Source organism: Apis cerana, linkage group LG10 (genome assembly GCF_029169275.1).
Source record: "Apis cerana isolate GH-2021 linkage group LG10, AcerK_1.0, whole genome shotgun sequence".
NCBI lineage: Eukaryota > Metazoa > Arthropoda > Insecta > Hymenoptera > Apidae > Apis > Apis cerana.
In genome coordinates this window covers 400,520-416,376 of record NC_083861.1, presented here as the reverse complement: position 1 = coordinate 416,376, position 15,857 = coordinate 400,520, and positions in this window count along the sequence as shown.

The following is a 15,857-nucleotide window of genomic DNA, read 5'->3' as shown; positions in this document are numbered from 1 at the left end:
GAAAAAAATAGAAATGTATATAAGACTACATTATAATTATATCCTATTTATATCCTATATTAAAAATTTCTATCATTCATATTGATTATTCTATATTAAAAATTTTATATTTATAGTTTATATTGTATTTTATATTATATCATTATATCTAAAATATGTAAAAAGAATGTAAATATATACTTTAAATATATATTTAATAATTTTAATTAATAATTTTAATTGCGCTAAAAACATTCTCTCAAAGAAAAGAAGCATATTGTGTTATGAAATGAATAAACGGATTTTATTTCTGTAACAACATAATTGAGATATACAAAATTGCCAATTTTCATTTGAAGATGAAAATCTATTATTTTTCATGCAAAGAAATTTGCTCGTGTTAGCGCAAGAAAATAACAAAACTTGAATATCTCAAAATAGATTTGAATCGATCAATTAACATTCAGATAAAAAGTTCGGAAACATTGTACAATTATTAGAATATTTAAAGAAAACATTTAAATTAAACACTCGGAAAGAATTTTTATTTTTAAGCGGAAATTTCTCGATTAAAAATTTATGAAAATGAATTATTAAGAATATATAATATATATAATATATACTTGACATTGCAATCTGTGAAAAATATAAATATAACGCTGACTAAATTATTAAGAAAAAATTTTGATTTGAAATGATCAAAATGTTAGGAGCATACGAGACTGTTCTGTAAGTCGAATCTGAAAAACCATCAACTTGTTCGAGATAATAGATCTTTAAATCATTTCGATGAAAATGATTATTATTATTTCACATGGCAAGATTTATTAAATTTTTATTAAATTTATAACAAATACATTAAAAAAAAGAAAGATTCCTTACCACTATATTTGATATGTTTATTTCAAGTTTATTTCAAGTAACAATAATACATATTTGTTATATTTATTTATTTATATATTATTACTTTGTTTTTCATTTGCATGAAAATTGAGAAAGATTAAATTTTTGTTTCGAAACTTTAGTTTAATATTTCTTTCAAAATTGTTTGGTAATTTCGAAACTATTCAGAGATATTGCGATTATTATATTAAATAATTACATCCCAGTTTAAGAACACGCATATGTATATAGTATATATATATACTATATATATATATATATATACTATACTATATACTATATACTATATACTATACTATATACTATATATAATATATACATACATATATATATATATATATATTTGTTATAAATATTCGAATTAAATATTAATATAAAAATAAGTTATCAGACAGAATTTTTCAGAATTTTTTGAGAATGAAAAAAAAATGCATTAATTACAAAATCGTTTTTTGAAATTACTCAAATATTCAATTTGAAATATTTAAATTACCAAATTTCCATTTTTTTTATTGATAAAAATTTAGTTAAAATTAATTATATAATATTAAATAGTTTCTCTTCAGCTATAAATGATTCTATAAAAATCATATTTAAATTTTTAAATGGAATGTTATTTATAATATATTTATATTTATATTATTATTTTATTATTTTTTATTACATATCTTTATATTTGTATTAAAATATTATATTTTTCATAAGCCGTTGTTATATACGAAAAATTATAATTTGAATATTTATGTATGGAGTTTATGAAGAAATATAAAAAATTTATATTCTATAAAGAAATTTATAGTATACAGTATTTTAATATAATTTTTAAAGATACTGAATATGGTTTGATAAAAATTTAGGATATATATCTAATCAAAAAATTAAGAGTCATAATTTTTAGCATTATTTGTGATTTTAATAAAATAAAGGTGAAAAAAAATGTACTATAATTGGAATAAAATAAAAAAACATAATTGTTTTATAAATAAAAATATATCATATGTTTAAAAATAATGGAGATATTCAAATAATAAAAGTTATTATCACATATTTTTATATATACATTTTAATATTAATGTTTTTTTGCATTGTGAAAATTATAGGAATGTTTTATGATAAAAAGTTTATTGCAAATTCGATATTGAGTTCTCTTTGAATAAGCAAATAAACGAAAAAATATTTCTGAATAATATTTTTTAAATAATCGTATAAAACAATAATGGAGAAGAAAAATTACATAGCATATGTTATAATTTGATGATAATACAATTTGACGAAAGAAAAGAAAATGTATTTGATTCTTTAATATTTTTGTATTGAGAATAATTCAACTACAAGGAAGAAAGTAAAAAAAATATATTAGAAAATTTTCATTAATTATTTCAAAAATTGAAATTCGTGTAAAAAAATTAACATTTTTTTAAGAAAATAAAATATAATGAATGATTATCAAAGAATATTTTTTAAAAAAATCATATAATGTTTTCCTAAATTATTAAGAAGAGACCATTAAAAAGTTTTAAAGATTGCTTCGAAAGAATAAAACAAAAAATAGAAAAGAATAAAACTGAAAAAATATTATTTTTAACAATAACTTTGGATTTATTCAGAGATTAATTATTATTTTATATTTGTCAACTAAAATATATAAATGAGAATTCGCTATTTATTTGTCACATTATAATGTTAAAGGTATTTAAAGAAATTTTTACAAATAAATAAAAATGTAAAGTTTATAAAAATTATAAAATAAAATATTTGAAACTGAAAAATACAAATAATTTTTATTAATCAATGAAAATGATTTAAGTTTATTATTGTAAATGAAGTTTTAATAAAAAATTTTACTAAAAAATTTTAATAAAAAATTATAAAAAGTAAAAACAAATAAATTTAAGAATGAAAATTATTATATTCTATTTTCATGATAATGATAACAATTCTATTACATGGAAAAATTTTATTTTTTTAGATTTATTTGAATTCAATGAATAAAAGAATGAAGAACTGAATATTAAAATAAGAAGAATTATATATATTATAATTATATATATATAGAATTATATTATTAAGATAAGAAAATAGAATGAAAAAAATTTCGTAGCGATTATAAGTAAATTCTATACCTATCTATAATAAAACATGTTTGAATAGATTCAAAATTTATATTTATATAAATAGTTATATTTTTCAAAAATAAAAAGAAAAAAATAAATAAAAAATACATTTTTTAATCATAATCAATAAAAAATATGATATGCAATTCATTAGTTAGTGCATTTATTTATGCGAATTTAATTAAATATATGCAAGAAAAACCTATTCAGATATTAAAATGTCCCATAAATTTCTTTCGCACGCTACAAATGAATTTAACTGGCTATTTTTATATAAACATGCAGGCTTATCTATTAGTCGTTTATGACATTGGTTTCAGATGTCTCAGAGCTCTTTTAAAGTACGTTTTGTTGATGACACAATCTCTTATAACATTTTTTTCTATACCTGTTCAATATGAATAGCCAAAGGAAGCATTTGCGGCATGTTATGCTTTATTGTTTTAAAAAAAGATGATAGTGCAAATGATACCGCAGATGAGATTTATACTATTTAAGGGAGTGCTACGATCCAATCCGCATTTGGTTTCAGAAATTTAGAGCTGGCAATTTTGACTTGAAAGATAAGGGTGCGCCCGCTCAGCAGCGACGAATACTGATATTAAGGCCATACTTGCTGAAAATCCGCGATATAGTATGCGCAAGATAGTGGATACTACTAACATTCTCAAGATAATGTATATAATCATCTGATCAGAATATGTCAATCGATGAAAAGTTTGGATTGCACAGTTATTTACGAAGATCAAATTTATGAACTGCGTCTCTGCAATTTACTTCTCCAGCGACATAAAAAAGGCTTGTCATTATAGATGAAACTTAGATTTTGTATCAAAATGTGCATTGAAAACGCACTTGATTTAAGAACAATAGATTTTCAATAATTGTATGTTGTGAAGCATGGACTTCATTCGAGAAAAGTTCTTTTGAAGAGAAAGTCCATTTGATGGGACTGGAAAAGTATAATCTACTATGAGTTCCTTTCTCAAGATAAAATCATCAATTTTATAAAATATTGCAATCAGTTTAATAAATTGAAAATTGCCATAGCAGAAAAATGGCCAGAATTGGCAAACCGACATCATTTTTTATCACGACAAAACAACATGTTGCATTGGCTATAAGAAAAAGGCTGTTACAGTTTGATTGGAACATTCTATCGTATCCTCCATACTCCTCAAATCTTGCTCTATCCAATTATTATTTGTTCCTATCATTAAAAAATTCTCTCCATGATAAATGGTTTCAATATTCCGTAAGAACGCATTTCGAGAAATATTTTGTAAATAAATCCCAATAATTTTGAAAAGGGAAACTTTTTCAGAGATGGAAGAAAGCGATAGAACGGTTCATATGTAACGCAATAAATCAATCTTAAACAATAAAAATCGTTGTTTATTGATTTCGCATCAAACAAAGAAACTTATGGAACACCTTAATATAAATTCGAGTTATCTTGCATTTTCATAATTTTTTTAATGTTTACTCCACATTTCGTATATTAATATCCAAAACACGGAAAATTTCATAAGATAAAGAATCAGTTTTTAAAGAAAGAAAGAAAATGAAACAAAAACAAAATTTCGCAATATATGAATTTAATAATTGATTGAAAACAGAATGCGGAATATAAATGATAAAAATATTCAAATATGTCAAAAAATTTTTTATTAATCAATATCAATAATTTTTATTTTTTAATTAATTGCATAAATATAAAAATAATATATCAAAAATAATATTTTATACAATCTGATGATTTTATAATAAAACGATATATATGATATATTATTTAACTAATTTTGATTATTAAATCTAAATAGAAATTAAAGAAAATGATGTTTTCTTAATTTTTCTTATTCTTCAGAAGTGTCCAAGAAATTTAGTGTGAACTTATTAGAATGAGCTTATAATTATTATTGATATTTTTTATCAATAGGCAATTTTTTTTTTAATAGAAATGCCGATTTCCTTGTTTGATAATTTAAAATGTATCAATCATAATATATCATTTTTCATAATAATTCTGAACTATTTGTTTTTGTAATCTTTCTATTATTTTAATATTAGAATTAGAAATTAATTGCAAAAATGACACCAAATTAGTTTTATATTATTTTATATTATTTTGTATATTAATAATTTGTTGTTAATTGATAATTTTTTATTAATTAGCCACTATAGATCTCTATATTTTGTTATTCTTTTCTTTGATAATGTATATTTTTATAATATCTTTCAGTTTTCTAAGTTTATACTAAAGTATTTTAGTTTTTTGCTGATGTTTTATTTTTATACTTACAGGTAGAGTTTATACTTACAGATATCAATTTTCTTAATGTGTATACTTAGGTTTTATAATATTAATTCTAAACTTTCATTTCTTTAATTAAGTTTCGATTTTATTAAGATATTTTTGCAAATTTTTGGACTTTCATTTAAATCTAAATCTGAGTTTATAATATAGTTAATATATCTATGCGAAGATAGCAATCATAACATTATTCTTTTTTGAAAAGTCCGACATGTATAGAGTGAACAGTGATCTTATGCTATTCTATGGAATAGGATAGGGAATATTTAGAATTAGATTGAATGTGTTATTAACTGTGTTATTAAATAGCCTAGAAACAGTCTGTTAAATTTTCTGTTTGTAAAATCTGTTAAATAGTATCTGTTAAATAGTTTATTTATTAGATATGATTTTAAAAAAATTTATTATATTTTGAAAACTATATATAAGATAATAGTAATAGTTTTTATATTTTGAATGAGATAGATAATTAGAGAGATATTTCTTTTCTTTATCGAAGTCGAGGAGATATTTAAGAATATTTTAAGAATTTTGAATAATATTTGATTTTGATTTTTGTTATTCAAATTTCTTTTTGAAAACTAAATTGATATTTTAGAATCATATGTTTTTAGTGATTCTAATATATGATTTAATAATTTTTCAAAAAATTTGAAGATTGGATCAATGCCAAATAATTTTTTTATATTAATTTATATTATATTAATTAGTTTACATATTATTTTATATTAATTAATATGCTGAAAAAAACATTATAAAAGAATATAAGCAATTGTACATTTGGATTATCTAATCGATGTTCATTTTCATAATTTGAATTTAATATATACTGATTAATTTTCTATTAATTAAAATATTTTTGGAAAATGCTTTGCGAAAAATTCAATTTTTTTTTCTTCAGTTCTTTAATTTTCATTTGTTTATTTCTTAATGTTCATTTTCTTTAATTTCTCATTTCACGTCCTTCGTTTTAATTAGAAAAATTATTTTTAGGCCACTTTAACTTTTTTACTAAAATTTCCATAATGCATAATTTGTATTTTGAATAGCAGATTTTCAATAAATAAAAAGTCTTTAATGACTTATTATTTTTATAGCTTTTTCAATTTTTTGCTAGTTTGATTTAATTTTTTCTTATTTTGAAAATGTTTTGAAAGTGATTTGAAAGTTATCATTTTAAGTTGCCAATTTATAATACTCTTTTGTAATAATAATTTTTTTATTAAAATATTATTAAAATATTTTATTAAAATATTAATATTACTAATATTAATATAATATTAATATAATATTAATATAATTTTTATTGATTGGTAACGATGTGTATTCTCATGGCGCAGACGTGCAATCAACTACTTTGTCTATTTCTTTTTTGGATTTTAATAATAATTTAATATATAATAATGTAAAAATATTTCTTAAAAAATTTTTTTGAATACATCTCGTTATAATCTGTTTTATCATTGTGAAGTATAAATTTATTCTTATTTTAAATTGAAATATGAAATTATATCAATAACCGCTATATGATTTGATACGATGAAATTATCAATAAAAAAATTTTTTTTATCGATATAAAGAAATCTAGAAAATCTGGTTTTTTAACATGATTTTTAAACATTGGCGAATAAGTAGGCTCTCCAATTAAGATACTTTTCCAATTAAGATTATTTAGATTTAAAAAATTATTAATTTGAAAATTTTTGCTTAGTATTCTATTAAATATTTAATGTTTGTAGCTTTTTATTGATGATTCAAAAAAATTTTATACCATATCAGTAAATAGTGATATCATGAAATTTATAGCACCATGGTTGAGTATTAATGAATCGAATCTATCTTCTATAACTATATTTTTAGCATATAGTTATAGATATAAATATAAATAATCTTTTTTAAAAGTTTAAGATATATAATGTTTTATTATTATGACAAATTCAGCATGAATGTTTCTATTGGGATACACTTTATATCCGACTATTTTGTATTAATTACGATCTGAAAAGTTTGTTATATATAAAATAATAATAAAATATTTTTGCAGTGTCTAAGTATATTATATTATATCAGCAGTTCATAGAATTATTTAATATATATTAAACATCATATTTTATAGGATATATCATATTTTTAGGATGTAATTTATTATTATTATGAATAATTTAATTTATTTTGATTGTTTGTTCATAAGATTATTTCTGACATTATATTTATCATTATGAAAATTTTTGTTCATTATAAATAAAAATTTCTATTTTACATTGTGCATAGTATGATTATATATTTTTTTTATTCTTGCCCCGAAGTTTTTTTGCTGATGATGTCTGCATAAGAAAATTTTTCATTTCTGTGATATGTTATAACATATCACATATATGAATATGAATACATCCTTGATTCTATGATAAAATTTGGTTTATATTTTTGTTTCAATGGTATCATCGTATAATTCTTATAATTTGTGAAATGATTTTTGTCATAATTAATTTATTTTACTTTAATATATTTATCTCTAACTTTGCATTTTATAAACCGTGAAATATCTTTTATACATTTTAGTGTAATTAGTATTTTGAAACAATATTTTTATGTAATGTATAACCATATCTTTGACATCTTTTGCACTGAGACTATTTTTTCTTTAATGCGTAATGATTCAATAGAGATTTGAATATTTTGTAGTTTCTTAATGGAATAGTCTCTTTGTCATTCAAATTTAGTATTAATTCTATAGAAAATTCAAAAAAGAGAAATAATGACTTCTTTGTTATTCTATGTTTTATATTATAAAATAATTAAAAATAAGTATTTTTTGTCATTTTTTTAATGTCTTAAGTAATGAATAAATATAGATGTCTGATTCTGAAAATTTTTCTTTAAGAATATTGTATTCAGCTCCAATATGTTCCAATATATTTTTCTTATTTTTTTGAAATCCTCTATAATCTTTAGTTAAATTTTGATTATATTTTTTTCTACAATTTTATAGGAATATATAAGTGCAATTTTAGCATTTCATTCAATTTTTATTATTTACATCAGATATAATTATTAGTTATAATTTTCTTATTAACTAATTTGACTTTAATTACTGAATCGATTAAATTCTAAAACACCTTGAATCTGTTTTGCATAGTCTTACGATTTATTGATATCGAGGATAATATATCAATAAGAGATCATTATAATTTCAACATATTATTTTTATTTCAATGAATTGATTTCTTTCTCTTTTTTTTTTATTCTGAATTATTTTGGAAGTTTTTTTTGATAATTTTTGTTTGTATGTTTTATATATTTAATATAGTTTAGGAATTTTAACATCTATTGAAATTTTTTGTTTGATTTATTGTAATTTTATTTGAAGGGAAAACATACTTGATTATAATTGTTGTTATGTGTTAGTTTTTCTAGAATCAAATTTTATATGCTAGTAATAGAGTCTTGTAATTTTTATCGATATATATATCATGATATATCATATGATTAGTTATTTTAGTTATTTATTATTATTTTTAGCTATTTGTATTTCATAAAATATAATTAGATATATTTTATAAAATAATCTAAAAAAAATCTATTTCACAGATTAATTTTAATTTCACATGAATCAAAAAATGAAATAAATTCCAACATTGAAATCATCATCAGATGCTGAAATATAGTAATATATTTATTATTAATTATTTTATTATTATAATTTTATTAAATATTAATTATAAATATATTATGATAAATGATTTATATATTATATATTATATTTCTTAAAATCTTTTAATGTATTCTACTATTATTATTATATCTTTACATATATTATTTATATTATTCAAATAATCATAATTAATTTTAAGTTTAACTTTAATCTTTTATACTTAAAGATTTCTTATGATACATTATTATTGTACATTTATAATAACAAACTTTATTTAAAATTGAAGAATAATTAAGAATTATAATATCAGTATATGTTTAGATACTGAACAGATGGTGTTCAGACATTAAACAGATGATTGGTAGAATAATACTGTTTTGAAAAAAGAATTTGAACGATTCCTCGCTTTTATATATTTAAAAACAATTCTGGTCCGGGATTTGAGACAACATTTCTAGCCATGTCAGTTTTAATAACAATCAGCATTATTCTACCTAAGAAGAATTATTGTAAATATATGCAAAATAGTTTCCTGGAGAAACAGCGGATTTTATAAGTGACGTAACTCCTCAAACTCTAGGAATTTTTTTCAGATTAGGAATGTTTCTCAATCAGAATGCTGGTGTTATTGGACACTTGTGTATCCCATTGAAGAATCGCAAGCTTGCGAAATGAATATAATAACTTTAAAAAGTAGTGTTTTGAGAAAAGTATCCTAATTCTTTCATTCATTCGTTTTCTTTCCTCAATACTAAGCGAAGAGTATATGTATCTCTTATAAAGCTTAGTAAGTATCCCGTTAGTAGTGATAATGTGATATAATAACAAATAACTACAAAATTGACTAAAAAATACAAATAGAAGCGAATAGATAATTAACTCTAGTTGTCTATGGCAAAAAGGTCTCTGGATGGAGCATTCAGGTGAATTAAACTTTGAAATCAAGAATAATCTTAACACTCAAATTATTTTTTTCTACGGAGGAAGAATATTACAATAGTATAAACGATAACACAAATATATACAAAAAAATCTAAAACCAATTGTCTTGAAATCCAGTTAGCCTGGATTTCCCTCACAAAATAGTGATTCTTACACTAAATATTCCCAATATCATGTTTTGATTTTTTCAATTTTAGTGATTTTGCCAAGTTTGCGTTTGATCAAAAGGACGCAGTGACGCAATGATTAATAGAACTAATGTCTCTAATAACGATAATAAGACCAATAACAAAAAAATACAGTAGAAATCAACAAAATCAACATATAACAATCGACTCTATAGATCATCGCCTATCGAAATCAAGGCTGATGATGTATGATTATAAATTTACAGCTCAACTTGAAAAAGCCATTAGAAAAAATTTCCACCTTAACTTCTAAAAGAACAGATAAGAATCCACTTTACAACAACATTACATATTTTCTGAAGCAAAAAAAACTCTTTACCCAAACTGGTTCAATTCCACGCGTTTGCTTTCCCTCCCGAAAAGCAATTTTCATTAGTATTAAAGGACTTGCCCCAGATAGAAATTACTATTCCTTGCAATAAATTTTTGACTAAACGTAATAGTACGAAATTAATAGAAAATATCAAATTTTTATATATCATAGAGCAAAATGTATAAAAAAACTGTATTTTCATTAAATTGGTTTAATAATTTTAAATAATTACAACATTTGTTTATTATATACTTAAAAATAATAAAGAAATAAAATGATGCTTGGAAATAAGTTTTTGACCAATGGAAACTTTGGAAAAAAATATTCGACCATATAAATTTACAATTAATCAAATAAAGAAATGAACAATAATTTACTTAAAATTCACACTACCTAATATTTAGTTACATTTCCACGTGCATATATAATAGCTCGTATCGCAGCGTTGCGACATTCTTTTGTAATTTTTCGCATTCTGTTACAGTAATTTCATTTCATAATCTTTTTATAGCATCACGGAATTCAGTTTTGTTTATAGGATTCTTCTTATGTATTAATTTCTTCTACGTTACTCAAAAATTTTCTATTAGGCTTAGATCAGGATTATTAATTGATCATTTCAGTATTTTAAGATTATTCTATTTTAAATAATCTTGCACTTTTTTGCTGCGATAATAACTTTTTGCGTTTTCTTATTGAAAATAAAAATTATTATAATCTACAAACCAATTTTTTATATTAGGTATTAGAAATATCTTAATTGGAATAACTTTTACTCTACTATAAATATCTTAATTGAAAATATCTTAATTGGAATAACTTCTACTTTACTATAAAATTCTAATATTTAACTAATCTCAAATTGTATTTTCGCCATTCGATGCTCATTTCATTTTCAACAAACGCTTCTCAATAATTGATTTTTTTCTACTAATATCTATCAAAATCTTGATTAATATTTCTTAGGATCAGGCTTGTTCTCCTGCTTCCTACCATCAATATTCACTTAATCATCTCCAATATTAACTGGAATGATTACAAAGTACTTTAAGGTTTCAAATTAAAACTAACCTCAATTCACCTCAAGAAATCGATTCTGTCATAGCACATCTTCAACGAATACCTTCATTGAAAAATGTATTCTATAAATCCATTGAATTTATAAAGATGCTAATTATTTTATATTATCGGATCAGGAATTGAAGAATCTAATTATCTTAAGAAACTTAGCCAAAAGACGTTGGCAGGATTCGAATGAAAAACTCTCATTAAAACTGTCACTAAAACCGTCCGAACTCTCAAAACTTCTAGAACCGTTTGAACTCTCAGAATCTTTAGAACTTTTAAACTTTTAAAATTCTTTAATCTACAAGAACTCTTTTATACAAGAACTATTTTATATATATTGAAGTTAGAACTCTAACGAACTTGTAATCTCGAATTTTAGTGATAACGTAAATGTATTCATTAGCATATAAATTTGCTTCTGATCGTCTTTCAATGGAACTTGTAACAGCGAACTTTGTAATAAATTAGTTTTATTACTATATATTATATATCAATAGCAGGAATGAATTGGAACTAACAGTGCAGTTATTTGAAATTGAATATCCAATATTATTATAAGATATAATAATGATTATGGAACAATAAATAAAAAGAAATAATTTTATGAAATTTTGAAATTTCATGAGATATTTTAAAATCATTTTTATAAGAGAAAATATTAATTATTTAATTATTATTTAATTTAATTACTAATTATTATTTATATAATTAATTAAAAAGAATATTTATATTTAATTACAATTAATTAAAAATTATAAAAGTATAATAATTTTAATTATTAAAATATAAATATACTTTAATTATAATATATAAATAAATAATTATAATAATAAGTAATAATAAATATAGTAATTTTAATTAATTATAATCAGTTTTAAGTTTATAATTAATTAATTGTAAAATAGATATATTACTAAATTATTAGAGTCAGAATCTATCATTGAACTTATAAAATCATTTCTTTCATGATAAATGAAAAAAAAATCTATAAATGATTCTATTATGAATTTTTTCCGCATTTTGACAATAATATGCATCAGTTCGTTTTCGCATCTAACATCTTCCTTTAACAATCAATGCAATTTATCCATTAATAATTTTAAAGAACATAAATATATAGCATCTCGTTAGCTCATAAAATAATAATTTGTTATATAGAAATATAAAAAACAAGAGATAATGAAAGAAAAAAATAACTATTAATTATTATTTGCTTATAATTGTAAAAAATAATATGTCTCTTAGTAAAATCATATTTCTTCATATTTCTTCAATCTTTCAAGTTTGAGTAAAACTCAAGGATAAAAATACAAAATAAATAAAAAAAGGAAACGAACATTTCTTTGTACGATTATAAATCATGACTATGTGAAATTCTAAATAAATTTAATATGAGTCAATCATACAGTCAATAATGGCCAAGATAAAAAAACCTCAATTTCAAAACTAAAAAATCTCGAATTATTTCTAATAGACATGAAATTTTACATCATTTCATTCGAGACAAAAATGTTAAGAATAAAATAAAGAAAAATTACAAAAAGAATTAGTGATTATGTTTGAAAAACTATAGAAGAAAAAACGCAAATTTCCTTTTTTTAACAGAAAATTATAGATTAAACTACTATATACATTATATACTTATAGAACAGAGCCGTGAATAATTGGTAGAGAGTGATAGTGAAAATTCAATGAAACAAAAATAAATCGATTTATTTGAATTTATTTTGAATTAGATGGAAAGTACTGAACTTCATCAATACAAGCGAATTCATTATCGAACAATAAATAATTGAAATTCGAATCTATTTTGTTAGTTCTATTTGATCATACAAAAGTATTGATTCTATTTTGATCATACAAAAGTATTGATTCTTCAAGAAAAATTGAAAAGATTATGTAAAAGAAATATTTAGATATCTTATAAAATAATTTACCAATTATCAATTTTATCGGATATAATAAAAATGAAATAATTTTTGAACAAAATTTTTAAATAAAATATAAATATATATCATACATCCAAAATAATCAAAAATTGATTTTATAATCAAAATTTTTCGATAATGAAATAGCATAGAAGCTAGCATAAGATGTTGATAAGTCAATTGGAAAATGGACAATAATTAAAGGAAAATTAAGTAAATTCAAGAATGCATTAACGAAATAGAATAGAATAATAATATATATAAAATTAAAATTATACATAATTTAATAAAAAGTATATTTCATAGATTAGGAGCATTAGTAAAAAATCAAAAAAAAAAAAATGGACAAAATATTAGTTTATAAAATGATATTGATTTTTAATTATTACAACATTGATTTATATAAAATATTCAAATACAAAAATATATAAATATTAAATATATAAAATATATAAATATATAATATTGCTATAATTCTTTATTTTGGTAAAAATAAAATACTTTATATTATTAATATAAATAAAAATAAAATATTATTTTTTTTATTAGAGTTTGTAATATAAACTAATTTTTATGAAAATAATTGAAATTATTAGTTATAATTCTACTTTTCATAAAATAAGCATTATGTTTTATATTTTTATCACTATATAATATATAGACAAATCAGAAAAATAAAATACATATATATTATTATATCTATTTAGCCTAACTTGATGATCTTAAATCTTTATACTGATTCATTTCCATTTATTGGATAAACAATAAACAATGAATATAGCTAATTATAATATTGAAATTTAAATGATCGAAATTACAATGATATATATAAATATATATAAATTATATATAATCATATATATCATAATATAAGTCAAAGAAATCTAGGAAATTATAAATCAAAAATATTACAATCAAGAATATCAAATTTTATATTAAATTTGTATCAAATTTTATTTTTTTTTTTAATTTTTTTATATTTTTTGTTAACTTACTTTCAAATGATTAATACATAAATTATTTTATATATATAAATATGTATTTTAAATGTTTATCATTATAATCTATATCTATGAATTATTTACTTCATATTTGAATTTTCTATTTTGTAAATAAAAAATTTAAAAAATTTGTCAATATATTTTCCGAGGCAAATGTATTTTCTATAACTATAATGACATCTTTTATTTATAGACTGTTATAGTTTTAATTATGGAAAAATATTTCCTATGTAATAACATCTTTTATCTATAGACTATTATAATTTTAATTATGAAAAAATATATAATGAAAGACTGTGTTTAGAATTTATTATGGAAATTCATATTCAATAAAAATATATTTTTTTAATCGAAATACATAATTTCAAATAAATAAATAAAATACATAATTTAGTAAACATTTGAAAAAACTAGATCTACATAAAATTTGTTAACAAACTATGAAAATATTGTAAATCTATTAAATAGAATCTTAATAACAAAACAGTAGATTTTTATCAATTATTTCTTCAAAAAAATTTCCAGCGATGAAATCCATTTTACTAAAAAATAAGATATAATAATAAACAAAATTGTCACATTTGAGACCCAAAAAAAATCCATGAACAACCGATATAATCACAAACTATTGTTTTGTACAGTTTATTATACATTATTAACTGAAGATATTTGGTCATAGTTTTTCGAAAATGAAGTAACTACGATATCATTATCATTCAATGTCCACAATACTTTTTGTGACAAATATATGATCGATGTAATCATATTAATCTACATATTAATCTTATATACTAATATATACTTAACCTCAATATATTAATATATACTTAATCTTATATACTAATATATATATTTAATAGACTATATATATTATAAGTAATATATTTATATAGTTAACAAATATAATTTCAGTCAAAAAAATACTTTTATTGATTTTCATTTTCATTTTTTCTAAATTACAACTTTTATAAATCTATTAGCTTTACATCCATTACATGATCGATTTACTTATTATTCTTCATATTTCCAACTTCTATTTTTACTTTGACATTTTTTTTTTTAAATATTATATTCATACAATATTAACGACAATGTTTTTGTTTTTTACCTAAATCCCTACATTTTCTTTTTAAAAAATATTATATTTACTATGGCGATTTTATAATGGCGATTTTTATTGTCTTTGAAATTTTCTCCTAAAGAAAAGATATATATAATTTTATCATATATAATATAATTTTATCATATATTTTTATAGAAAGAATTGCAAATTTTCAAGAATCCTAAATGATTAATTTTTAAGAGAAAAAATTATTTCCAAATTTCCAAATATGAAAATGTTGTATTGCACATTATTATTTTTTCTATATCTTTTTAACGTTTACAAGTTTTTCTATGTTATTAAAGACATAATCAATGAATAATTTAAATAAACACATAATAATATTTTGATTA